This window comes from Marmota flaviventris, chromosome 10 (genome assembly GCF_047511675.1).
Source record: "Marmota flaviventris isolate mMarFla1 chromosome 10, mMarFla1.hap1, whole genome shotgun sequence".
Taxonomy (NCBI): domain Eukaryota; kingdom Metazoa; phylum Chordata; class Mammalia; order Rodentia; family Sciuridae; genus Marmota; species Marmota flaviventris.
In genome coordinates, this window is record NC_092507.1 from 51,057,378 (window position 1) to 51,084,576 (window position 27,199).

General features: G+C 36.7%; 1 pseudogene; it reads left to right on the forward strand.

The window, feature by feature from the left end:
- The first annotated feature begins 270 nt into the window (after window positions 1–270).
- On the forward strand, window positions 271–26,517 carry LOC139707376 (uncharacterized; annotated as a pseudogene).
- The last annotated feature ends 682 nt before the right edge of the window (window positions 26,518–27,199 follow it).

Below are 27,199 nucleotides of genomic sequence, written 5' to 3' on the forward strand. Positions count from 1 at the left end.
TCCGTACCCGGGGGCTTAAACATGGACGTGTACCCAACAAACTTCCTGATCCTAGGACCTAAACATGGACGTGCACCTGAGGAACTTCTGGATGCTACGGTCTAAACATGGATGCCTGAGGCACTTCCAGATCCAAGGGCCCAAAGATGGACGTGTACCTGAGGAACTTCCGGATCCGGGGCCTAAACATGGATGTGCGCCTGAGGAACTTCTGGATCTGGGGGCCTAAACATGGATGCCTGAGGCACTTCTGGATCCGGGGGCTTAAACATGGATGTGCACCCAAGGAACTTCCGGATCCAGGGGCCTAAACATGGACATGCACCTGAGGAACTTCCGGATCCGTGAGCCTAAATATGGACGCCTGAGGAACTTCGGTCCTAGAGCCTAAACATGGAAGTGCACCTGAGGCACTTCCGGATGCCAAGGCCTAAACATGGATGTGCGCCCAAGGAACTTCCGGATCCAGGCACCTAAACATGGACATGCACCTTTGGAACAGATTCTTCAAATGCTCCTTTAAACTTAGAAGCTAAAAAAGTTGGTTTTAGTAAAGTATTGTCCATCAGAGGCTAGGAAGGGAAGGCCATAAAGGTGTGGAGGGAGACAGGAGAGTGAGTGTTGAATTTAGTGAAGGAGGAGGAACAAGTTCTAGTATTTTGTGGAAGAGGGGATATGATAATTCCCAATAATTTATTATGTATTTTGTAAAGAACTAGAAGAGTTCAAATTTTCCAACAAAATAAATAATAAATATATGAGGCAATGAAAATTTTTAAAAAATTACAATAATATTAGAGGTGTAGCATTACAATATTATTATGTGGCTTAAGTAAATGTGTACCTGAAATTTTTACCACAGTGTTAGCCAGGTACAATTTAGCATCTGTTACTACTCTGATTCTAGCCTCCCAAATTCTTATTCTCATTCCAGTCCTTTTCTCTTTTGGAGTCACTGTTCCTGTTTATTAAGTTTCGAATCAACCACCCCCCCTCCCTCTTTGGTTACAGTGCTAGAAATTCACCTAGAGCCTTGGGCATATGCGGCAAGCACTCTACCACTGAGCTACATACAGCCCCAGCCCAATTTCTAATCTCAAAAAAAAAAAAAAAAGTTTCCCGAAGGTTCTTCAACTCAGAACAAATATAAAGAATGTTTTTTCCCACCAAATGAGGGCATAATTCTAATATTGTGTAAATGATGCTTTTATTATGCAAATGATGGAACCCACCATATCCTTTCTATGTAAGGAAGAATATGAATGAGAGTAAAAAGATGTTGAAATCTTACCCTCTGTGTGTATCAGTAACTTTGAGTTCTCTCTTGTTGGTAATGGTGACTTTCCTTTACTACCTTTATCATAAGAACACAAATTTGGATACCCACTATGTGCCTAGTATGTTTCTCTATGCTAGGGATTTACCAGTAAAAAAGGCTGAATAGGGAAGAAGATGTATAAATTGAAAGAAAACTAGAGTTTAGGTGAACCTGGAGGTTGAGACTATGGATTCAGTCCCTCTCTTCTCTTGTGAATAACTCTGTTATGTTTCATGATCAGCAGGTGTTTTCTATTCTCTTCATGACTTTGGTATGGCAAATCACTTCTCTCAGCCTCCAGATATATACTGAAAATAGAATCCTACATGTACAGGATGAGTGAAAAATCAAGGATAAATACTAAGCTCAGTTTTCTTATCTATAAAATAAAAACAGTAATATCTTATAAAGGGCCCTTTTCTCTTTATAAGTGTATTACCCTAGCATTTTGTTATAGTAATGAAAAGCTGACTAACATAGGTTCTATTTTGCAACATTAATCATGGTAGTAAAAAAGTTGAAACTTTCTAAATTTCCAACAAAATAATTCACTCGTAAGGTATTTGCAAAGGAATATGTTATGGCATGTCATTTGAAGTTTTGGGAGTATCTCTGTAAGAACATCCCTCTATTTGCATTGTGACAACAGCCTCTCTTAAATAAAAAATGACAGAATTAAAGTCTGTGCTACTGTTTACACATGGATATTTGTCTCTAAAAGAAATGCCAACTTACTTCTTAGGAAAAATCTGGGAACCAGTGGGATGATTATCATTTTATTGTCTCCTGGCTCCAAATTAGCCCTTTTTAAATTGTTCTTTGAGAAATGGATCTGGGCTCTGTAAATAAATTTCCCTGTAACAGCTGATCTGTAGTCTTGTCAATAGAGGATGATGATGACAAGACATTGCAGGAAGAAATGAGTTTTCCTTTCCTTGCCCATGAACTCGCTCAGCAGGTCCTGTATCACTTTTGGCTTCCCCACTGCCTGGCTTTTGCAGTACGTGGTGGCCAGCATCGTCTAGCAGTCATGAACTTCCCCCATCACTGTCTTTGGGTCGAGTACCTCTGATAAACAGTTTTCCCAGCAACCCAGAGGGTGGATTTCTGGCAAATTCCCAGCAAGTTCCATCCCACCAGCACAACAACCACAGTGATTTATTTGCTATCCAGTGAGCCACACCCATACCCTGTCCAAGAAGATCAATAGTTTAGCCCTGTGGATGAGAGTGAAATTGTTCTTGGCACTTTATCTCAGTCCTAGAAGAAGCTCCTTCTATTTGCTATTTCTATTTTTATTTAGAATTCCCTTTACTTCTTACTAGCTAATCCCACATTACTTTCATTACCTTCTTTATATCACATTTATATTGAGCTTACCCTCCTCAAATTGCTGTGTGATTTTTCTTTTCTGATTGAATGCAGAATAATACATCAGCTCTAGATAAAGCTGTTTTTATATTAGGAAAGTCATAGGTAAGAAACAAGAAAATAGAATGCTCTTGCAATATAAGGGTCTTCCAAAGCCAAGTGATCCTTTTGTAGATAGGCAGTAGGGTTATTGATCTGGAGAAAGGTAGTTGGAGGTGCTGCCATCTGGAGCTGAAACCTGCTAGAGTCACTTAGATTAAGACTGGCTGGCCAGCAGCTGTCTCTGTTCTCCCCACATGGTTCCTCTCCCTAATGTTGCTTTCCTTTGGTATTTACTCTTTGCCATGTCTCAGAAATATTACAATAATAACAAGGTCACCCTACTCTAAAGAGTATCTCTACACTCCTGTTCACCCACTTGTGCCTCTCACATCTTCCTGGAAACTAGAAGTTAATTTGATCCTAGATCACAGATGATACAACTCTTCTCCTCCCATGGATGCATGCTGGGCAAGCAGCAATCTTAACCCTCCTTTATAATAGAAACACAAGTATCATTTCAGATTTATCTAATGTTCTTGGAGTTAAGTGGATTGCAGAGTCCAGTGTTGACTGGGAAGTGACTCAAAGAGACAAAGTCTAACAGAAAGTACAAAAGAAGCTGGTACTTTAAAAGGTGGGATTTTTAAAAGTGGTCTTTTATTGCTTTTGTTTTTGTTTTTCCTCTCCTCTCCTCTTCTCTCTCTCTCTCTCTCTCTCTCTCTCTCTCTCTCTCTCTCTCTCTCTCTCGGGATTGAACCCAGGGGTGCTTAACTACCTAGCCACATCCCCAGTTCTTTTTATTTTTGGTTTTGAGGCATGGTCTTGCTAAGTTGCGGAAAGCCTGGCTAAATTGCTGAGGCTGATGTTGAACTTGTGATCCTTTTGCCTTAGCCTCCCAAATTGCTGGGATTACAGGTATGCACCACCATACCCATCGAGATGTGGGCTTTTCTAGAGACAATGCCCCTAAAACATCTTAGCTAATACTTAAGTAACAGAGTTAGTCTCCTCGCTTCTTTTTCTACTTATATCCATACCCAACCCCATGCCCAACCTTTCTGAGAGTTCCTCTTTTTAAAATCTCCCTTGATGGGTCTGGGGTTGTGGCTCAGCAGTAGAGCACTTGGCTAGCATTGTGAGGCACTGGGTTCAATCCTCAGCACCATATTAAAAATAAATAAACAGGGATGGATATATGGCTCCAGCAGTAGCGTGCTCGCCTGGCATGCGTGCGGCCCAGGTTTGATCCTCAGCACCACGTACAAACAAAGATGTTGTGTCCGCCGAAAACTAAAAAAAATAAATAAATATTTAAAAATTCTCTCTCTCTCTTTAAATAAATAAATAAATAAACAAAATAAAGGCATTGTGTTCATCTACAACTAAATTTTTTTTAAATCTCCCTTGCTGTATATCCCCATTTAATTGGTCTCCCCCCAACACCCCTTTTCTTTCAGGTAATTGGAGAGAGGTTGAATAAGGAGCAATGGGATTTTTTTCCCTGGCCATTCCTCTAAGGATAACCCTAGCTGTATGAGAGGTATATTAATAAATTCAGAGCTGCTCATCTTATTCTTTCATATGATGGGAGACTGAATTTAATAGATATAGTGGGTATGATGAGTTTTTGGCTATCTGAAATTGATCCTTTCTTCTGATAGCATAACACTTGTTTCTTTGGAGAGGTTGTCCCTCAATCTGTAGCCATATAGTTAACATTTATCCTACTTTTAGCTCAGAAATTGTTTGTGAGAAGATCTGACCAATCTAAGTGCCATATTTCTTGGTCATGGTTTTGATGATTGATTCAAAGAGAATCACGTGACCATTGAATATCAGAATCAACTATTTGGAAAAAAAATGCTCTTTCACTCTATTTTTTAAGCTGATAGGCTATAAGTGGAAAGCTGAGGGTAGTCATCTTGCCTTTCTGTGGATGAAGCTGACAAGGAGGAAAGCAGAGCAGAACAAAGGGAGAATATTTTCCCAATGCATTGTTTTAGTTTGTACTGTCCAAAATGGTAGCCACTAGCCACTATGGCTGTTCAGCAATTGAAATGTGGCTAGCATAAACTGAGTGTGCTATAAATATAAAATCACACTATTCTTGATTTCTGTTTTTTGGTGGTGCATTAAACCCAGGGCCTTCAACTTGTTAGGTAAGCACTCTACACCTGAGCTACATCTCCAGAACCTCAAATTGGGTTGTAAAGTTTTATTAAGAATAAAAGAACGTGAGCCGGGGTGTGGTGGAGCACTACTTGCCTAGTATGTGTGAGGCCCTGGGTTTGATCTCTGGGATCACATAAGAATAAACAAATAAAATAAAGGTATTGTGTCCATCTACAAATATATATATATATATATATATATATATATATATATATATATATATATATGTATATATAAATTATATATATCTATAAATATATATATATAAATACATCTACAAATATATATATATAAATTTTATTATATATATATAAATTTTTATTATATACATATATATAAATTTTTATTATATATATATATAAATTTTTTGAAACAATAAAAAAATGTGCTGGGCTGAGTGGCGTATGTCTGTAATCCCAGCAGCTGTGGAGGCTGAGGTAGGAGGATTGCAAGTTCAAAGCCAGCCTCAGCAACAGTGAGGTGCTAAGTAATTCAGTGAGAACCTTTCTCTAAAATACAAAATAGGGCTGGGGATATGGCTCAGTGGTTGAGTGCCCCTGAGTTCAGTTCATGGTACCCACCCTCCAAAAAAAAAAAAAGAATGTAAAATTTCTTACTAATAACTTTTTAATGGTTTATACATTAGAATTATATTTTGTATTTATTGAGCTAAATAAAATATATTAGTAAAATTAATTTTACTTATTTTTCTTATGTTGCTAATATAATAGTTAAAAATATGGTTCAGATTTGTGGCTTGTATTATATCTATATTGAATAGCATTGGTTTGAGCACTTGGATACAATATACCTAAATCAATTATAACTCTGGACTAATCTAAGTCAATAAATTCATAATTTTGCTTAAGTCATTTCAAGTTGAGTCTTTGATACTTTCCACTGAAAGAATTGTAATTAACATATTAGTTAAAATAATTAGTTCAGCAAATATGTTGTCCTTCAACTACTTTCCCTATCATAGGGAGAAGATGAACTAAAAAGAAACTAAAAAAGATACTAAAGAGAAAACTTGACTTCTTGGAAGCCAAGAATAGAGTATGTGCTTAGAAGTAGAAAAAAATCACTTGATTTTGAATTCCCTCTCTTTAGGCTGGTTCCTTATATGAACCCTCCATAATAGAATATTAAAGCTTGAAGTTCTTATAATCCACACTCATTAGTGCTTTGCAAAAACACAGTTTCCACTTGTCAGCATGAAAGAATTGTTTTAGTTTTGGTTCTTTCATTGTAGTTTTACTTGTGTTCTTGTTGATATGTAATTTTATTGAAGAATGATATGAACAATAAAAACATTAATTAAAAAAGAAGAAGACCCTCACATACTTTACACCTAAAACATTTGCAGAGAAAATTTTCTAAATAATCAACTTCCAGGACAGAAAAAAAAGTAAAAAAAAAAATGTCCTCATAACAAATAACATAATCTAAAATCAATGTATGTTGTTTTTCAGTAGAGTTATGGGTCACAAATTAATATAGGTATTTTTCATTTACTTGAGCTAAATGTGAAAATCTCTAAACCCAATGGACCTTGGCAAGCATGCATCAGATATATAATGGAAACATATCTGGATTATTTTCATAAATCTGTTATCTAGTCACACCTTTGTCAATGGTGAATTAAAATCAGCAATAAAGGACAGAAGTGATAAAATTGTGTTTAGGAAGATGCCTATGGGATGGGGGAATGCAGATACATTGACTTACAATTTTATATACGCAACATGAACTTTAAAAATGAGGGAACACAAAGAGTCTACCAAAGAGAGAATGATTTGTTATTTCTTAGCATTCATCATCTCTGACTTAAAGAAAAACCTTATAACCATCAAAGTTTTTCTCTAGGATAATCAAAGGATAATAAACTGGAAATGATTACTTTTAATTCAGTTGTACTCTCAGCTCCCCTAAATGCCACAGAAAAACTTTGGTTGTTGTTCTTATTATTTTTTTGTGGTGCTGGGGAACAGCAAAGAACTTTTTGAATGACCAAATTTGAAGACATACAATATTTCATAGAAGAGGTGTAATTTTTAGGTAGTTGGTGAGTATTTTTTTTAATTTGTTCTTTTTAGATATACATAACAGAATGTATTTTGACATATTGAACATACATGCAATATAACTAATTCTAATTAGGATCCTATTCTTGTGGTTGTACATGATTGATGTGGAGTTGCCCTGGTCATGTATTCATAGATAAGGATAGGAAAGTTATGTCTGATTCATTCTAAGGTGTATACTATTCCCATCCCTCACCTTACCTTCATTCTCCTTTGTCTAATCCAATGAATTTTTATTTTTCCCCTCCCACCCTTATTTTTTGTGGGTTAGCATCCACATATCAGAGAGAACCATTTGGCCTTTATTTTCGGGGGACCAGCTTAATTCACTTAGCATGATATTCTCCAGCTCCTTCCATTTCCCAGAAAATGCCATAATTTCATCCTTCATCCTTCATTGTGTATATATACCACATTTTCTTTATCCCTTCATCTGTTAAAGGTTTCCTAGGTTGGTTCCATAGCTTGGCTATCTGGCTGTGTCACTATAGTATACTGATTTTATGTCCTTTGGGTATAAACCAGGAAGTGTAATAACTGGGTCAAATGGTGATTCTATTCCAAGTCTTCTGAGAAATGTCCATACTGCTTTCCACAGTGATTGTACCAATTTGCAGTCACACCAGCAATGTCTGAGTGAAACTTTTCCCCCTTATCCTCACCAACATTTATTGTTATTTGCATTCTTTTTTTAAAAAAACGTTTTTTAATTGTAAGTGAACACATTACCTTTATTTTATTTTTATGTGGTGCCGAGGATGGAACCCAGTGCCTTACAAGTGGGAGGCAAGTGCTCTACCACTGAGCTACAGCTGAGCTACAACTTCATCCTTGATAATTGGCATTTTGACTGGAGTTAGATGAAATCTCAGTGTAGTTTCAATTTGCATTACTGTAACTGCTACAATGTTGAACATTTTTTCCATATATTTGTTGACTGTATTTCTTTTTCTGTGAAGGGCTTATTCAGTTCCTTGCTTATTTATTGATTGGGTTATTTGGGTTTTGTTTGTTCGTTTGTTTTGGTATTAAGTTTTTTTAATTCTTTGTATATCCTGAAGATTAATGCTCTATTTGAGGTGCTGGTTGTGAAAATTTTTCTCCAATTTTGTAGGCTTTCTATTCACATTCTTGATTTTTTCCCTTTGCTGTGAAAAAGCTTTTTACTTTGATACCATCCCATTTATTGATTCTTGATTTTACTTCTTGTGCTTTAGGAGTCTTATTGAGGAAGTTGGTTCCTAAGCTAACATGATGGAGAGTTGGGCTTACTTTTTCTTCCAGTACGCACAGGTTCTCTGGTCTAATGCCTAGGTCCTCGATCCACTTTGAGTTGAGTTTTGTGCAGAGTGAGAGATGAGGATTTAATTTCATTTTGCTACATATGGGTTTCTAGTTTTCACAGCACCATTTGTTAACGAAGCTATCTTTTCTCTAACATATGTTTTTGGTGCTGTTGTCTAGTATGAGATAACTGTATTTATGTGGATAAGTCTCTGTGTCTTCTGTTTCATTTGTCTTCATGTCTGTTTCTGTATCAATATCATGCATTTTTTTTGTTACTTTAGTAGTATAATTAAGTAGTATAATTTAAGATCAGGTATTGTGATGCCTCCTACATTACTTTTCTCACTAAGGATTGTTTTGGCTATTCTCGGCCTCTTATTTTACCAAATAAATTTCATGACTTCTTTTTCTATTTCTATAAGGAACATCATTGGAATTTTAATATGAATTGTATTAAATCAGTATAGCACTTTTAGTTAGTATGGCCATTTTGACAACATTAATTCTGCCTATCCAAGAACATTGGAGACCTTTCTGGAGAAAAATTGAAAGCATTTCCCCTAAAAACTGGAACAAGACAAGGATGCCCTCTTTCACCACTCCTATTTAACATGGTCCTTGAAACCCTAGTCAGAGCAATTAGACAAAAGAAAAAATTAAAGGGATATAAATAGTAAAAGAAAAGCTCAAACTACCCCTATTTGCCAACTACATGACTCTAAATTTGGATGACCAAAAAATTCCAATAGAAACCTTCTAGAACTTATAAAAAAATTCAGAAAAATGGCAGGATATAAAATTGATACCCATAAATCAATTACGTTCCTATACATCAATGATGAATCTACTGAAAGATAAATCAGGAAAAGTATCCCATTCATAATAGCCTCAAAAACAAAACAAAACAAAAACCTTGGGAATCAATCTAACAAAAGAGGTAAAACATCTCTACAATGAAAACTACAGAACACTAAAGAAAGAAATTAATGAGTATTTTTTTTTTTTGGAAGCATAGTGTTCTTTTAAAAAAGATAAACTTTCTAATCATGAAATTCATTTGGAAAAATAAGAGAACCCTAAGTGTAAGAGCCAAAGAAATCCTTAGCAATAAAAGTGAAGCAGGAGACATATTTCAGACCTTAAATTATACTCAGAGCCATAGTAACAAAAACGGCATGATATTGGAACCAAAACAGATACGTATACCAATGGTACAGAATAGAAGACACAGAGACAAACTTACATAAATACAGTCATCTCATACTAGACAATGGCACCAAAAACATACATTGGAGAAAAGACGGCCTATTTAACAAATGGCACTGGGAAAACTGGAAATCCATATGTAGCAAAATGAAATTAAACACTTACCTCTCACCCTGCAAAAAACTCAACTCAAAGTAAATCAAGGACTTAGGCACTAGAACAGAGACCTTGTGCCTAATAGAAGAAAAAGTAGGCCCAAATCTCCACCATGTCAGCTTAGGAACTGACTCCCCTAACAGGACTTCTAAAGCACAAGAAGTAAAATAAAAAATCAATAAATGGGCCAGATGGGTGTGCATCTGTAATCCCAGAGTCTTGGGAGTTCGAGGCAGGAGGAGTGCCAATTCAAAGCCAGATGCAGCAAAAACAAGGTGCTAAACAACTCAGAGAAACCCTGTCTCTAAATAAAATACAAAATAGGACTGGGGGTGTGGCTCAGTGGGTGAGTACCCTGAGTTCAATCCTCAGTATAAAAAAAGAAAAAAGAAAAAAGAAAGAAAAAACAACAACAAGAAAAACCCAGAATCAATAAATGGGATAGAATCAAACTAAAGCTAAAAAGCTTCTTCACAGCAAAGGAAGCAATCAATAATGTGAAGAGAGAGCAGAATGGGAGAAAATCTGTACACATTCACCTCAGATAGAGTATTAATCTTAAGGATATATAAAGAATTCAAAAAACTCAACACCAAATCAAATAACCCAATCAATAAATGGGCTAAGGAACTGCACAGGTACTTCACAGAAATACAACTGATCAACAAATACATGAAAAAATGTTCAACATCTCTAGCAATTAAAGAAATGCAAATCAAAACTATGCTGAGATTTTATCTCACTCCAGGTAGAACAGAATGGCAATTATCAAGAATATAAGCAAAAAAAAAAAAAAAAAAAAAAAGAATATAAGCAACAACAAATGTTAGTGAGGATGTGGAGAAAAAGGTTCACTCTGATATTGTTTGTGTGACTGCAAATTGGTGCAACCAGTATGGAAAGCAGTATGGACATATGGACATTTCTCAGAAAACTTGGAATAGAATGACCATTTGACCCAGTTATCCCACTCCTCGGTTTATACACAAAGGACTCAAAATCAGCATACTACAGTGATGCAGCGACATCAATGTTTATAGCAGCTCAATTTACAATAGCTAAACTATGGAACCAACCTAGGTGCCCTTCAACAGATTAATGGATAAAGAAAATGGGTATATATACACAATGGAATATTACTCCTCTTTAAAGAAGAATGAAATTATGGCATTTTCTGGTAAATGGATGGAACTGGAGAATATCATGCTAAGCAAAATAAGCCAATCCCAAAGAACCAAAGACCGAATGTTCTTTCTAATATGTGGGTGCCAATTCACAATAGGGGGCTAAGGAAGAATAGCAGTACTGTGGATTATGCAGAGGGGAGTGAAAGGATGGGAGAAGGTATAGGGGTAGGAAGGATAGTAGAATAAATTAGACATTATTACCCTATGTGCATATAGGATTACATGACTGATGCAACTCTACACCATATACAACCAGAAGAATGAGAAGTTATACTCCATTTATGTATGATGTGTCAAATGCTTTCTACTGTCATGTAAAACTAATTAGAACAAATAAAAAAAAGAGGGAAACTTTCATGAAAGAAGAAACAATCTTACAATTATCCCAGTGCTGAACAATTTTATAACTATCTAAGTGCTGTTTATTCAAAATCACTATCACCACCACCACAACAGCAACCTATTACTATTTTTTAAAGAGCAGGTATACAGCTATCAGGCAAGAGAAGAAAATAAGATAAGGAAATAAAAAGGATAAAAACAAAGAAGTCAAATTATCACTGTTTGCAGATGATAAGATCCTATACATAGAAGATCCCAAAAGCTCCACCAGAAGACTGTTAGAGCTAATAAATTCAGCAAAATATGAAGTATCAAAACCAACATACAAAAATCAATGGCTTTCCTATTACCAATAATGAATCTGCTGAGAAAGAAATCAAGATAACAATCCCATTCACAATAGCCTCACAACAAACAATGACAACAAAAAAGAACCCTAAGTTATAAATCTAACCAAGGAGGTGAAAGACCTATACCATGAAAACGATGGAACGCTGAAGAAAGAAATTGAAGAACATACAAGAAGATGGACAAACCACCCATGTTCATGTATAGGCATAATTAATATTGTTAAAATGGCCATATTACCAAAAGCAATGTACAGATTCAATGCAATCCCTATCAAAATACCAATGACATTCTTCACAGAACTAGAAAAAACAGTCCCAAGATTCATTTGAGGGAATAAAAGACCTAGAATAGTAAATAAAAGATCCAGAATAGCCAAAGTAATTCTAAGTCAAAAAAAGTCATGCATCACAATACCTGACTTCAAATTACACTAATTACACTACAGAGCAATAGTAACAAAGACTGCATGGTGCTGGCATAAAAACAGACACATAGACTGATGGTAAAGGATAGAAGACACAGAGACAAACCCACACAGATACAGTCATCTGATCCTGGACAAAGGTGCCAAAAATATACATTGTAAAAAAAGATAACCTCTTTAACAAGCGGTGCTGGGGAAACTGGTTATATATATGTAGAAGAATGAGACTCGATTCTTATCATTTTCCCTGCACAAAAGTCAACTCAAAATGGATCAAAGGCCTAGAAATTAGACTAGAAACTCTGCAACTCTAAGAAGAACATGTAGAGTTACATACACCAACATATAAGCACGGGTAATGACTTTCTAAATAGGGACCCCTAAAGCTCAAGAAATAATGCCAAGAGTTAATAAATTGGATGGCATCAAATTAAGAAGGTTCTGCATAGCAAAGGAAACAATTAAGAATGTGAAGTGAGTACCTACAGAATGAGAGAGAATCTTTGCTAATTAGTTTCCAGACTGAGGATTAATATCCAGAATATATGAAGAACTCAAAAAAACTGAACATCAAAAAACCAAATAACCCAATTAATAAATTGGCAAATGAATTAAACAGACACTTCTCAAAACAAAAAATACAAATGGCCAACAAATATATGAAAAAATGTTAAACATCATTAGCAATTAGGTAATACAAACAAAAACTATATCTGCTTCCAGTTCGAATGGCAACCATCAAGAATACAAATCGGGCATCGTGTCGCTCAGGAGGCAGCAGGATCACAAGCTTGAGGCTAACCTCAGCAATTTGAGGAGGCCCTAAGCAACTTAGCAAGACCCTGTCTCAAAATAAAAAATAAAAAGGTCTGTCAGTGATAAAATGCCCATGGGTTCAATCCCAGGTACAAAAAGAATTAGAAAATACAAACAATAATAAATGCTGGAGAGGATGTGAAGAGCTTGGAACTGTCCACTGAACTTTCTGTTTTTATTTTCATAATTATTGGGAAAATATTTAATTTGAAAGACCAATAGCTAGCCCCTTTTCTTGCTGAACTGAATCAATGGAAAAACAAGACATAAAAGTAAGGCAGGTAGAACAAATAAATTGTCTTTATTATAGGTAAAGCTTTGCTTGGGGAATTGATGTCTGAGCAAGTATGCTTTGTAATAGTGAGTTCAGAATTATTTGGATGGTAGGTATACCCAGTTGCAGGCAGTGCTGGAACTAAGCATACCCATCCTTTACCACCAGTGCCTGTTGCTACAGGAGCAGGAAAATTAAAAGCATGTGCTTCCTCTCTTCAGACATATTCTGAGAGAGAGAGAGAGAGAGAGAGAGAGAGAGAGAGAGAGAGAGAGAGAGGCAGGCTAAGCTGTTCATGTCCAGTTTCCTTTTTCAGACCCGCTGATCACCCCCAGGGTGGAATGAGTGCAACACTGGCAGAAGATCAGGAGCACTATACTAATAGATACATGAATGGGCTCCTGTCAAAAGGAAGAAACATCAAGAACCATAAAGAAGTATTTAATGGCACTAATAGCATACTCACAGGTTAAATACATTTCTTTGTCTAACTAGAGGGTCCTGACGGGCTGATGGATAGCTCTTTCTAATATTCTTGATAAAAATTTATTTTTTCCAATGCCTTATAAAGTTCAAGAAATTACCCTGACTATACTCAGAGTTTTAATAGTATCATCATTTTATCATTACAAAGCAATTATACTAAGCATCTACCTGTATGTAACCTTGGGATAGATACCTTAATCTGCCATTGTACCGCTGCTATGATTTCAAGAGAGGACATTTATTTTAATAGATTATGAAACATGAGTGTATAGATGAGTTCAGTGCTAATGAAAGTTCCCAAAGGCCATTATCTATCATTCAGCACTACTCCTAAATTTAGTGGCTGGCACATAAAGGGTCTCAATAAATATTTTTTGGGAGGTAAAAGAATAAATGAATATATTTTCCCAAATCCCACACCATACTTATTTTGGTATTCCATATCTAAGATAGTGTTTACAGGAGGGTCTTACTATTTTCAGAGAAAAATGTTCTGGAAGATTTTCAAATGGGAAAACATTTGGACTGTGTGTATGACTTCGAGGAAAAAGTGAAGAAGAGAAAAGGCAGTGGTGGTGGCGACACTGTAATCCCAGCTACATGGGAGGCTGAGGCAGAAAAATCACAAGTTCCAGGCTAGTCTGGGAACTTAGCAAGACCCTATCTCAAGATTAAAAAAAGGGCTGGGATATAGCTCAGTGGTAGCGTATGCCCTTGGATCCAATCCCCAGAAACCCCAACCAAATAAAAAATACATTGATCTTTTTTGCACATATTATTCTCTCCAGAGTAGTTTTTCATCTCCATTTCCCCCTCCTCCTTTTTTCCTTTCATTTTATTCTTCCAAAGCTTATTTCCTTCCTATCCTTCTTCTCTTCCTTTCTTTCTCACCAAAAGAGGGACAGACATGATACAAGAAATAACTAAATCGGGGCTGGGTTTGTAGCTTAGTGTGAGCACTTACCTCACATGTGTAAGGCAGTGGGTTGGATCTTTAGCACCACATTGAAAAAAATGAATACATAAGTAAAATAAAGATATTGTGTCCATCTACAACTAAAAAAATCTTTTTTTAAAAAAAAAAGAAGGAACTAAATCATTTTAGAAGGCCCCATATGCATTAGAGGAGTTCATGGTGCTCTGGACCTAGGGGCTTGAACAGATTGGAGAAGACTAAAATCTGCAAAACCAACTGAAGTACCAATAGACCTTGCTCTCCAATGCTGAGGAATCATGTTTGGTTACTAGTGAGTCCTGTGAAGATTACAGGCAAAATTACAAAGTAGGCAAAGTTCAGTGGCTCCCATTTACTATCACATCTGCTTTTTCATTTCTGTTTCTTCAAGGACTCCGGGTCTTTATAATGCTGTTCTCCTGATCAAAGTTCTCCATCCTGCTTCAGGCTCATCTTCCCCAAAGCACCATGTATAAAATGCTACCTTCTTCCTCCATGTTTCCATGTTAGTCAGAAGTATCAGACAGAAAGTGTAAGAATACATTCTGCTAGTTTAAGCAGAAAACAAATTTATTAAAACACATTATCACTGGCTTCATCAGTAATTCTAGACCAGCAGGCTCCCCCGCTCCCACTCCCCAGCAAGGAGGGTGTGAAACTTCTGCTTTCTTGAACCGGAGAGTGGCAAGTTCCTGAACCTTCGTCCTCTGCTTGCTCCAGTGATAATTCCAGCACTATGAGCTCTCTATCAACAAGAATAAGAGGGACAGCACTTTCTGTGCTTTCTCCCTTTGATTGTTCCCAAGGTCAATTTCTGCAATCTCTTGTCACAAGAAGACTAGGAGGTCTCTGCGTGCTCAGAAGGGAAAGTGAGCATTCCATGTGACTCGTAGCTTGACTTGTTTCAATGATAATCCTGGCTCTGCAATCTCTTCTTGGAAATAGGTTGTGGGCCACTGTCAGGGGAAAAAAAAAAACAAAAACGAAGAAAGGCTTTCCTTGTGCCTTCTCTTCTGGTTGACCTTAGAGATAAATGCCTGAAATTTTTCATTAGAAGCAGGAAGAAGGACCTGTCTGTGCCTGTGAAGAAAGTGAGTACTCCCTGCTGTTTTCTCCCTGACTTGCTTCAATGATAACTCCATACCACAAGTCTTGCTAGGAGAATGACACTTCTGCTTTCTTGAACAGGAGAACGAGCACTCTCTGCTCCTTCTTTCCTAGTTGACTCCAACAGTAAATCCATATTTACAGACTCCTGGATGCAGTGTCTACACACAAAAAGCACTACAAATTTGGCATCCTTCACTCAAGGGACTGGCTCCTAAATTGCCCAATTCTCAAGAGTTGATGGAACTCTGTATTTCTGAGTCTCCTAGAAAATAAAAAGGTGACTTTTAAATCTGCAAACCTTAAATGATTATCTCCCCATGGTCAAAGGAAACAATTTGATCAAATGTACAGACATCTGCCTCAGATTGTCTTCTTGGTGTAGGACAGAATTAGTAGGAGATAAACTTTGGCTCTTAGCCTTTCTGTAAGGCAAGAAGAAACTGGGACACACACACATCTGACATGTCAAATTCTTAAACTGAAACACAAGGGATTGGTTTCACACCTTTCAAGGCAATAGCATGACTTGACACTCTCTAATTTGAAGGAAGAGCATTTAGAACAAAGATAGTAGATTGGACAAGTACAAAGACTTTAGAATCACTGAGGTTCTCTGGCAAGACTGATTGGGAGGAACATCTCCTCTATAAGACTCTTATGAAGGAGTTAGGTAGACTTAGGTAGTTCTTTTATCTAACATGTCTAAATCAACACAGGCAAACAAGAAAAGTGAAAAGCAGGGATTTACCTGGAAGGAAATTTTTTTAAAAAGTCATAAATATGCTCACCAAAGTAAGGAAAACAATGCATGGACAAGCTGATAACTTCAACAAAGAACAGAAAGAATACATTAACTGAACTCAGAGATTCAAGAGAAGGATCAAACAGCAAACTAGATCAAGCAGAAGAAAGGATCAATGACCTGCTTGAAGGCAGATCATTGGAAATCAACCAATTTGAGTATAAAAAAAACAATGAAAATGAGAGAAAATTTTAGCCTAAGAGACTTACAAGGACACCATCAAATGGAATAGTATACACATTATCATTGTACCAGAAGGAGAAAAGAGAAAGAAAGGGACAGAAAAATATTCAAAGAAATAACAACAGAGAATTTCCTAAGTGTAGGGAAGGAAAAAGAAATCTAGATCTAGGAATCTCAATGAATACCTAATATGATGAATCCAAAGACTCTCACATCAAGACCAAGTCACATTATGATCAAATTGTCAAAAGTTAAATACAGAAAATATTGAAAGCTGCAAGGGAAAACATGTTACATACATGTTTATATATATTTATATAATATGTTTATATATATATTAATATAATATGTTTATATATATATTAATATAATATGTTTATATATATATTAATATAATATGTTTATATATATTAATATAATATGTTTATATATATTAATATAATATGTTTATATATATATTAATATAATATGTTTATATATATTAATATAATATGTTTATATATATTAATATAATATGTTTATATATTTTTATATATATATATATATATATATATTATCAGCAGATTTTTAATCAGAAACCCTGCAGGTCAGAAGATAATGGGATGATAAATTTAAAAAGCTGATAGAGCAAAATTGCCAACCAAGAACACTAAACCCAGCAGTCTTATCCTTCAAATGAAATGAAAACTTTTTCAGGCAAACAAAAGCTGAAAGAATTTACCACCATTAAAACCTTCTTAAAATTAAGACTAAAAGCTGAAGGAAAAGATCATTAAGTAGAAACATGAAAATATAAAACTCACCAACCAAGTAATTAGATAGTCAAATTCAGAGCACTCATAGTGTAATGGTGGTGTGAGAATCAATTATAGCTCTAGTGTGAAGATTAAAAGATAAAACTGTTATCAACAACTATAAACTCGGCATGGTGGTACTTGCCTGCAATCTCAGGTACTCGGAAGACTGTGGAAGGAGGATCACAAGTTCGATGCCAGCCTTGGCAACTTAGCAAAATCCTGTCTCAAAATAAAAAATAAATAAATAAAAAGGACTAAGGATGTAGCTTGACAGAACATTCCTGGGTTCAATCCCTGGTACGATTAATTCATTAATTAAAATTTTAGCTATGGTAATTTTTTAAAAGACACAAACTGTAAAAGATACAAAACATGTCAACAAAAACAAATTGTACACAGGGAGTAAAAGTGTAGAGTTTGTGTAAGTGATCAAAGTTATTATCAGATTAAGCTGGTCAATTATTAATGTAAGATATTTTATGGTAACCTCAAAGCAAAAGTATTTGGTAGATACACAAAAGATAAAAAGAAAAGCATTCAAAGTTCATCAGAGGATTCAAGTCTTGAGAGGTTACATATTTCTAGGAATTCATCCATTTCTTTTAGGGTATCCAATTTGTTGGTATATAATTATCAGAGGATTATGAAACGGCAAAGGAAGATGGCAACAGAAGAACAGAGGAACAAGGATCTAAAAACTATCCAGAAAACAAGTAAGAAAATGGTAATAGTAAGTCCTTACTTATCAATAATTACTTTATAAATGGATGAATCAAAAGGCATTGATGGCTGGGGTATAGCTGAGTGGTAGAGCACTTGCCTGTCATGTATAAAGCACAGAGTTCGATTCTCAGTATTCTCACATATAAATAAATAAATAAAGATCCATTGACATTTAAAAAAAGGTAGTGAGTAGCTAAATAGATTTGAAAAACAAGGTGCATAGGAGACTCACTTCACCTCTAAAGACACACAGAGACCGAAAATGTAAAGATGAAAACGAGGGAGCCCATGGAAACAGAAACCAAAGGAGAGTGGGAGTAGCTTGTCTTGTATCAGGAGAAAAAAAAAGACTTTAAGTTGAAAACTGCAAAAAGAGACAAAAAATATCAGTATACAATAATAAAGGTGTCAATTCACCAAGAAAAGATAATAATTGTAAACATATATTGTGACTCTAAACAGGGCACCTAAATGAAAATGGAATACAACATAGCAAAAGCTATGGGATGCAGCAAAAGCCATTCTGAAAGGGAAGTTTAAGGTCATAATGTCTACGTCAAAAAGAAGACTTTTGAGATGATGCATATGTTAATTATCCTAGTTTGATTACTGCATAATATATACATGCATTGAAGTATACCACATTGTACCACAAAAAATATATACAATTATTGTGTCAATCTTTTAAAAAAAGAGAAAGATATCACATAAGCAACCAATTAAAAACCTCTAGGAATTAGGATGAAAGTACACAGTTCAAACTTAAGAAGAAAAAAAATAGATCAGAGCAGAAATAAATAAACTAGAGACTTGAAAAACAATAGAAAAGATCAATGAGACTAAACATTGGTCTTTGAAAAGAAACAAAATTTACAAACCTTTGGAGAGAGAGAAAGAGACAGACAGAGAGAGAGACAGACAGAGAGAGAGAGGACTCAAAATCATAAATGAAAGATGAGAGATTATTATGACTGATATCACAGAAATACAAAGTATCATAAGAGATAACCATGAATAATTACATACCAACAAATTGGTTACCCTAAAAGAAATGGATGAATTCCTAGAAATATGCAATCTCCCAAGACTTGAATCAGGAAGAAATAGGAATTGAACAGACTGATAACAAATAAGGAGATTGAATCAGAAATAAAAAGTCTCTTATGAAAGAAAAACCCAAGATATTATGGTCTTACTACTGAACACTACCAAACTTTTCAAGAAATACCATCAATCCTTCCCAAACTCTTCCAAAAATTGGAGAGGAAGAAATACATCCAAACTCATTTTATAGGTCAACATTACCCTGATACCAAAACCAGACAAGGTCACTACAAGAAAAGAGAACAACAGACCAATATCCATGATGAACACTGAGGCAGAAATCCTCAACAAAATACTAGCAAACCGAATTAAAAAGCACATTAAAAAGATCACCCATCATGATCAAGTGGAATTCATTCCAAGAAAACAAGGATGGTTCAACTCACATAAATTAATGAATATGATATACCATATTAACATAAAGAAGGGTAAAAACCACATGGTCACTGCAGTAGATGCAGAAAAAAATTGACAAAATCCAACATTCATTCATGTTGAAAGACCTTCAAAAAATAGGAATAGAAGGAATGCACCTCAGCACAATAAAGGCCATATGTGTTACTCAAAGATGAAAGTGGAAAGCATTTACTGTTAAGATCAGGAACAAACAAGGATGACCACTCTCACCACTTCTATTCAACATAGAACTGAAGTCCTGGTCAGAGCAATTGGACAATCAAAAAAAAAGTCATCCTTATTGGGAAAGAAGAAATGAAATTGTCTCATGTGTTGACATGATCTTATATATAAAAATCCTTGAACACATCACAAAAAACTGTTATAATGGATAAATAAATTCAGTAAAGTTGCACGTTACACATCCAGTATGTAAAGATCAGTGGCATTTCTAAATACAAACAATAAACTATCTGAAAAATAAATTAATCCAATTTACAATAGTATGAAAAAATAAAATAGTTAAGAGTAAATTTAACCAAGGAAGTGAAAGATTTGTACACTGAAAACTATGAATATTGATGAAAGAAATTGAAGGAGACATAATTATATGGAAAGATAGCCGATGGTCATGTATTGGAAGAATTAATATTGTTAATATGTCCAGGATATAAGTGATCTATAGGTACAATACAATTTCTATCAAAAATTTTAATGTAATTTTTCACAAAAATAGAGGAAGGGGCTGGGGTTGTGGCTCAGCGGTAGAGCACTCACCTAGCACATGTAAGGCCCTGAGTTTGATCCTCAGCACCACATAAAAATAAAATAAAGATATTGTGTCCAACTACAACTAAATTAAAAAAAAATTTAAAAAATAGAAGAAGAAAATCTTAAAATTCATGTGGAACCATAATATACCCTGGATAGAAAAGAAAATCTTGAACAAAAAGAACAAAGCTTGAAATATCACACTCCCTGACTTTAACATATATGGAACTATTGCAATTGAAACAGTCTGACATTAGATTAAAAACAAACACATCAACCATTGGAACAGGATAGAAAGTCTAGAAATAAACCCAAGTATTACTGTCAATTGACTTTTGACAAAAGAGCCAGGAACACACAATGGGGAAAAACAGACACCTCAATAAATTGTGAAAAATGGATATTCACATACCAAAGAATGAAACCGAACCCTTCTCTCACACCACATACAAAAATCAACTGAAAATGGATAAAAGACTTAAACATAAGATCTGAAACCATAAAGCTGTTAGAAGAAAACAGGGGAAAAACTCCATGATGTTGGTCGGGGCAGTTTCTTGCACAGTACTCGAAAGGTACCAGCAAAAACAACAACAACAAAAGACAAGACTGTATCAAACTGAAAAGCTGCTGCACAGAGACAACAACAGAGTGAAGAGACTCCCTGACAAACTATACAGCTGGTAAGGGGGCTAATATCCAAAATAGATAAGGAACTCTAACAATTCAACAGCAAAAAAATAAATTTAAAAATCCACAAATGTTCTGAACAGACATTTCTTGAAATAAGAACTATGAATGGCCATCAGTATATGAAAAAATGCTCAACACTCTAATCATCAAGGAGATGCAAATTAAAACCACAATCAGATATACCTCCTACCTGATAGAATGGCTTTTATCAATAAGATAAATCATAACAAGTGTTGGCACAGATGCAGAGAAAACAATGTTTGTACGCTATTGGTTGGAATGTAAGTTAGTACAACCAAGTTATGATCCAGCAATCTCTCTCTGGCCATGTATCCAGCTTTTTTTTTTTTTTTTTTTAATGAATTGAACCCAGAGTCACTTTACTACCGACCACATACCCAGTACTTTTTATTTTTTATTTTGAGAAAGTGTCTTACTAAGTTGCTTAGGGCCTCACTAAATCGCTGAGACTGGTCTCAAACTTGTGATCCTCCTGCCTCAGCCTCCCAGGTGGCTAGGATTACAGACCTGCGCCACCGCATCTGGCCTGATTGTGTATCAAAAGGAACTGAAATTAATGCATTAAAGAGACTCCACATTCCCAAGTTCATTGCAACATTATTCACAAGAGCCAAGATATGGAAATTACCTAAGTGTCCATCAGTGGATGAAAAGACAGAGAAAATGGGGAAATATCTATCTATCTATATATTTATCTAATCTACCTACTATACAGAGCTTAACATATAAGAAGATTCTGTCATTTGTGATAAAATAAAAGTAACTGGAGGACAGTATGCCAAATGAAATAAGCAGGGAACAGACAAATTTTGCATAATTTCACTGCACGTGGAATATAAAAATGATGAGCTCAGAAAAAGGTGGGCTACCAGAGGCTAGGGATGAGGGGAAGAAATGGAGAAACAGAATATGTTGAACAAAGGGTACAAAGTTTCATTTAGACTGGAGGAATAACTTTTAGCAATCTATTGTGCTGCATGGTAATAATAACGTATTGTAAAATTTGAAATTGTTAAAATAGATTTTTCATATTCTCACTACAAAAAATGATAAGTTGTTGAGGTGACAAATATGTTAATTAGCTTGAAGTTTTATTTAATATGTACATAGATCAAAACATCACATTGTACTCCATAAATATACACAATTATAATTTGTTCATTAAAACTTAATTGGAAAGGAGGAAGAAAGAAGGAAAGAAAGAAAGGGAGTGAGGGAGGGAAGAAGAAAGGGAGGGAGGGAGGAAAGAAGGAAGGAAAGGAACCTTAAGTATTTCACAGAATCTCCTGAAAATTGGAAGAACCAGTCTTGAAAGAGCAGTGCCCAAATCAGATTGCAGAACTCTACCAGGGAAATGTCACTGCCTGTACACTGACTAATGTGGGACATGGACCCTGCCAACAGAACCTCTAATACTGTTTCCTGGGTGTCTGGATGCACCTGCCTCACTCTTGCTGGCCTGAGTATTGCCTGCTTTTTAATCTCTTTATCCTTCACAAAGTCCAGTACAAATGTTATCTGATTACAAGTTTCTAACTGCAAGGAGACTGAGAAACATATTCAATATATTTCAAAATATACTGAGCTCTCTCCACCCTCTCTACATTGGCTTCTATTCAATGTAGTAGAGAAATATATTTATTTATATTTATAAACATATGTATAAATATCTTTATATATGTGTGGATAGATAGATAGATTAAACTCTCAAATACTATTGATCTGAACCCAGTATTCAGCAGATGGAAGTAATTCACAATGACATGTGAATGAGTGATGGTTTTAATACCTCTTTAAGAATTAAGGAAGACGGGCAGGGGATGTGGCTCAAAGGGTAGCGTGCTCGCCTGGCATGCATGGGGCGCTGGGTTTGATTCTCAGCACCACATAAAAATAAAATAAAGATGTTCTGTTCACCGAAAACTAAAAAATAAATATTAAAAAAATTCTCTCTTTGAAAAAAAAAAAGAATTAAGGAAGAGCTTATTAACCCAAATAAACCCCTGGTTGTGGAAATATGTGTAAGGAGGGAAATAATTCTAATGTTCCTTTTATTTCTTTTTTGAAATTGTGTGTTAGTTTGCCTCTTTTAAAAACCACTTTATTGACATGCAATATGATTGACATGCAAAAATGTACATAACTTTGATGAATCTTTTGTTTCTTCATTGAAGACATATTTTATGGAGCTTACAGTGTATCACACAGTAACATTGAGGATCGCACACCTGGCCCAAGCCCTAAGAATGCAATAATCTCATTTGAAATAAAGAAAAGTTAAAATATAAGTTAACATAGTAAATGCAGAAAATAGTGATCATATAAAGGGTATTATGCACATTTGTATATAGAAAGTATTCCTATAATATATACATTTAGGAATATGCATTCCCAAAATGTATATCCTATTTATAAGATATTACCATACATTTTAGGGGTGCAATTGGTAGTGTTTCCTGGAGAAAAACTTAAGCAGACATAAAGAGAAATAATCTGGAAATGAAACAGGGAGAGAAGATGTATATGGAGGAAGGCTCATGCAATTTGGTTTCACTAGAGGAAAACTAGCAGGCAACATCAGATGAAAGATGAAATGGCAGAGATGGGCTGGAGGAAGATCAAAAATTACCTTCTTAACTAGAGTGTGAGATTTTAATGATCTTACATTCTAGTTAAGAGAAAAACTTTAAGAATTCAAGTGGGGCCTGGTGAAGCCAGATTTAAAGTTAGGTAGTCAGTGTAGTTAGGTAAATCGGGTCTAATATTGAGTGAAATCTAAAATGGAGGCCATGTTGAGAATGAATTCCCAGAAACATTGAGCAACTCTCGAAATGTTAATGAAGTCTAGGAAAAAGCCCAAAGAAGAGTTAATGAACAGCCCCTAGCAAACATGAAGATAGCCCAAAGAAGTGTTAATGAACAGCAAACTTGAAGATGCTGACTCCGAAGTGCCCAGATTACTTCTTTGGCCCACCTGTGTCCCAACCCTTCGGGCCTTCCCACCTACATTCCATCACTGAAAACTATAAAAAGTGGAACACATTCGCCCTTCAATGGATTCCATCTCTTGGGTCCCCTTCTTCCTCCAGGAGAAGTCTTTTCTGCTGTCCTTTAATAAACTTCTAATTTTCCACTCTGACCTTGCCTCGGCATGCTTTTCTGGTGTTATTCTTCAACATTGGGGAAGCAAGGACTCGTCACAGGTCAACAGCGGTAACATATTGGAGGTCCCACTGAGATTCTACATGGAGATTCTACACCGAGGTAAGCGCCTCTCCATGCACCCCACGTCTGGAAGTGCATCTTTCTCTCTCTTTCTCTTTGGAGGGTGAGGTGGGCACTCAACGGCTACTTAGATGCAATTAGTGCAGCCGCCACTCTTCAAGACTCGGGTGAGAGGTTTCCCGGCCTAGGCAGCTCTCAATCACCTGTTCAATAGAGAGCAGGCATGTTGGGTTCTGCCAAAGCCGCTTCTAACTTTTCTGTCTGGGCCCGGAGAGCAATTGGCGTGAGTACACAGTGTCCCCAATCCCGATCTGCCTCGGATGCGTGGAGGTGGAGGAAGGAGTTTGGAACAACTGCAGAATTCTGGTCTGGGCTACACTCAGACATATTCCTAAGGTTCCTTTCTCTTGAACCCCCTCCCGACAGCCCTAAGGGGTATCTAGGGTGATCGGTAGATGAACGGCACTGAGGGAAAGCCCCAATCACATTTGCCTCCGTATGGGCTATGCAACACTCCCAACCCTGCATCCATTCCTTCCAGGATGCTCCCCTTCCTTCGTGGGTCAGAAATGTTAGCAATTCAGGTTGTAGGACTGAGAGAAAGGCATGGGATAATTAGTAAAATCTGCCCACGTTCCCTAAGGTGCATAGGTAACTTTCACTAGTCTTTTTTACCGCCCCAATATTTAAAATGTGCTGTGTTCTCTTTAAGCTGCTAGAGAGACATTTTTAGAATCAACTCCTCAGGTAATCTCTCTGATAGAAAGCGTTACCTTACAACCAGTAGATTTCCCTCACCCTTAGGTGGTTCCTTTAGTCTACAGAGCAAAGGCGACAAAAGAGCACACCATTTTCTTTTGCGGTGGGTTTTTAGTGGCAGGGAGGACATCAGTAAGGCCCTTAAGTCTGAATCCTCCCAGGGTCTTTGGCACAGGGCAAACTGAGACCCTAGCACTTTGCCAAAGGGGACCAGAAATCCCTTGGCAAAGCAAGGTGAGAGACGGGTTTTCTGGACCATTTAGGAAGCTCAAGCTTAGGGAGATGAACAGTTTTCTCTGGCGTGGGCGCCTGAGTCCCGTTTTTTTCTCTTCTCTCGCAGATGGGAGCTTCACTCTCCAATATGCCAGGTACACCACTTACCTGTGTATTGAAAAATTGGGATAAATTTGACCCTCAGACGCTCAAGAAAAAGCGCCTCATTTTCTTCTGCTGCCAGGCCTGGCCTCAATACAAACTCCCTGATGGAGAAACCTGGCCACCAGAGGGAAGTATCAATTTTAATACAATTTTATAGCTTGATAAATTTTGCAAAAAGGAAGGGAAATGGTGTGAGGTGCCATATGTTCAGGTTTTCTTTGCTCTAAGGGAAAATCCTAAATTATGCCAACAATGTAAAGTAGACTTAGCCATGATATCTGCCATGAAGAGAGAAAATCTTGGGGACTCACCTACTGAGGAGAAAGAATCAGGAGAACCCACAAAATCTCCATTTGCTGTTGGTGTGCAACAACAGCCTTCCTGTCCCCCATATCCTGGCCTCCCTGCGTCTGCCCCAACAGACAAACCAAATATATTACCTCTCCAGGAGATGCCAGGAGGAGAATTTGGGCCAATCAAAGTACATACCCCCTTCTCCCTTCAAGACCGAAGGCAGATAAAAACTGACTTGGGGAGATTTTCGGAGGACCCAGATAAATATATTGAGGTATTTCAAAACTTATGCCAGGTATTTGACCTCACCTGGAAAGATATTATGCTATTACTCAACCAGACCTTGACTTTCAATGAGAAGGAAGCAACTCTGAGAGCAGCCGAGGAATTTGGGGATGAACTACACCTTGCTCCTTCCCCAGCAGAACAGACTAGGAGCAAACCTAATTACCCATCTGGAGCACAGGCAGTTCCCAGAAATGATCCTGAGTGGGACCCAAATGACGAGCAAGATGCTTGGAAAATTAGCCATTTCCAAGTGTTGGTCCTTGAGGCCCTTAGGAGAATCAAGTAAAAGCCCATTAACTATTCTAAGATTTCAGAAATTATTCAGGGCCCCCAGGAAAGCCCTGCTATTTTCATGGAGAAACTCAGAGAGGCAATGAGAAAACACACAACTGTGGGTCCTGAATCCACAGAGGGCCAATTACTTTTAAAGGACAAATTTATCACTCAGTCAGCCCCAGACATAAGTTTTAAAAATTGGCATATGGCCCTGATCAACCTTTAGATAACATCCTCTGATTTGCTACTTCAGTTTTCTATAATAGAGATATAGAGGAAAAAAAGGAGAAAGAGCTCAGAGACAGAAAAAGAACTGAAGTGCTGGTATTTGCTCTTAGAGGAGTAAGCTCCCAGGGTGAAGGAGGAAGACAAAATGCTCCTCAATCCACAGAAGGGACTTGTTTCCATTGTGGAGAGGGAGGACATTTCAAAGAGGATTGCCCAAAAGCCAAGCATCCACCTCAAAGGCCCTGCCCTAAATGTCAAGGCAATCATTGGAAGAGTGACTGTCCTCAGGGGCGTAGGTCCTTGAAGCCAGATTCCTCCACACAGGCCTGACGGGGCCCGGACTCGATTCTGGCTCCCTTGACTCCTGTCACCACATGTGAGCCCCCGGTATGCTTCTCCGTAGGGAGCCGAAAGGTCAACTTCCTTTTAGATACTGGCACCAGTTATTCTGTGCTCACCTCTTATCCTGGACCCCTTTCCTCTTATACTGTAACCATACAAGGGGTGTCTGGACGGCCTATTACCAGAAGGCTTACTCCCCCACTGAGTTGTGAGTGGGATGGGGTGATGTTTTCTCATGCATTTCTGATAGTCCCAGAATGTCCTACCCCTTTATTGGGAAGGGACTTACTTTCAAAACTTCAGACGTCCATTACAATGAATTTAGGACCAAGAGGACC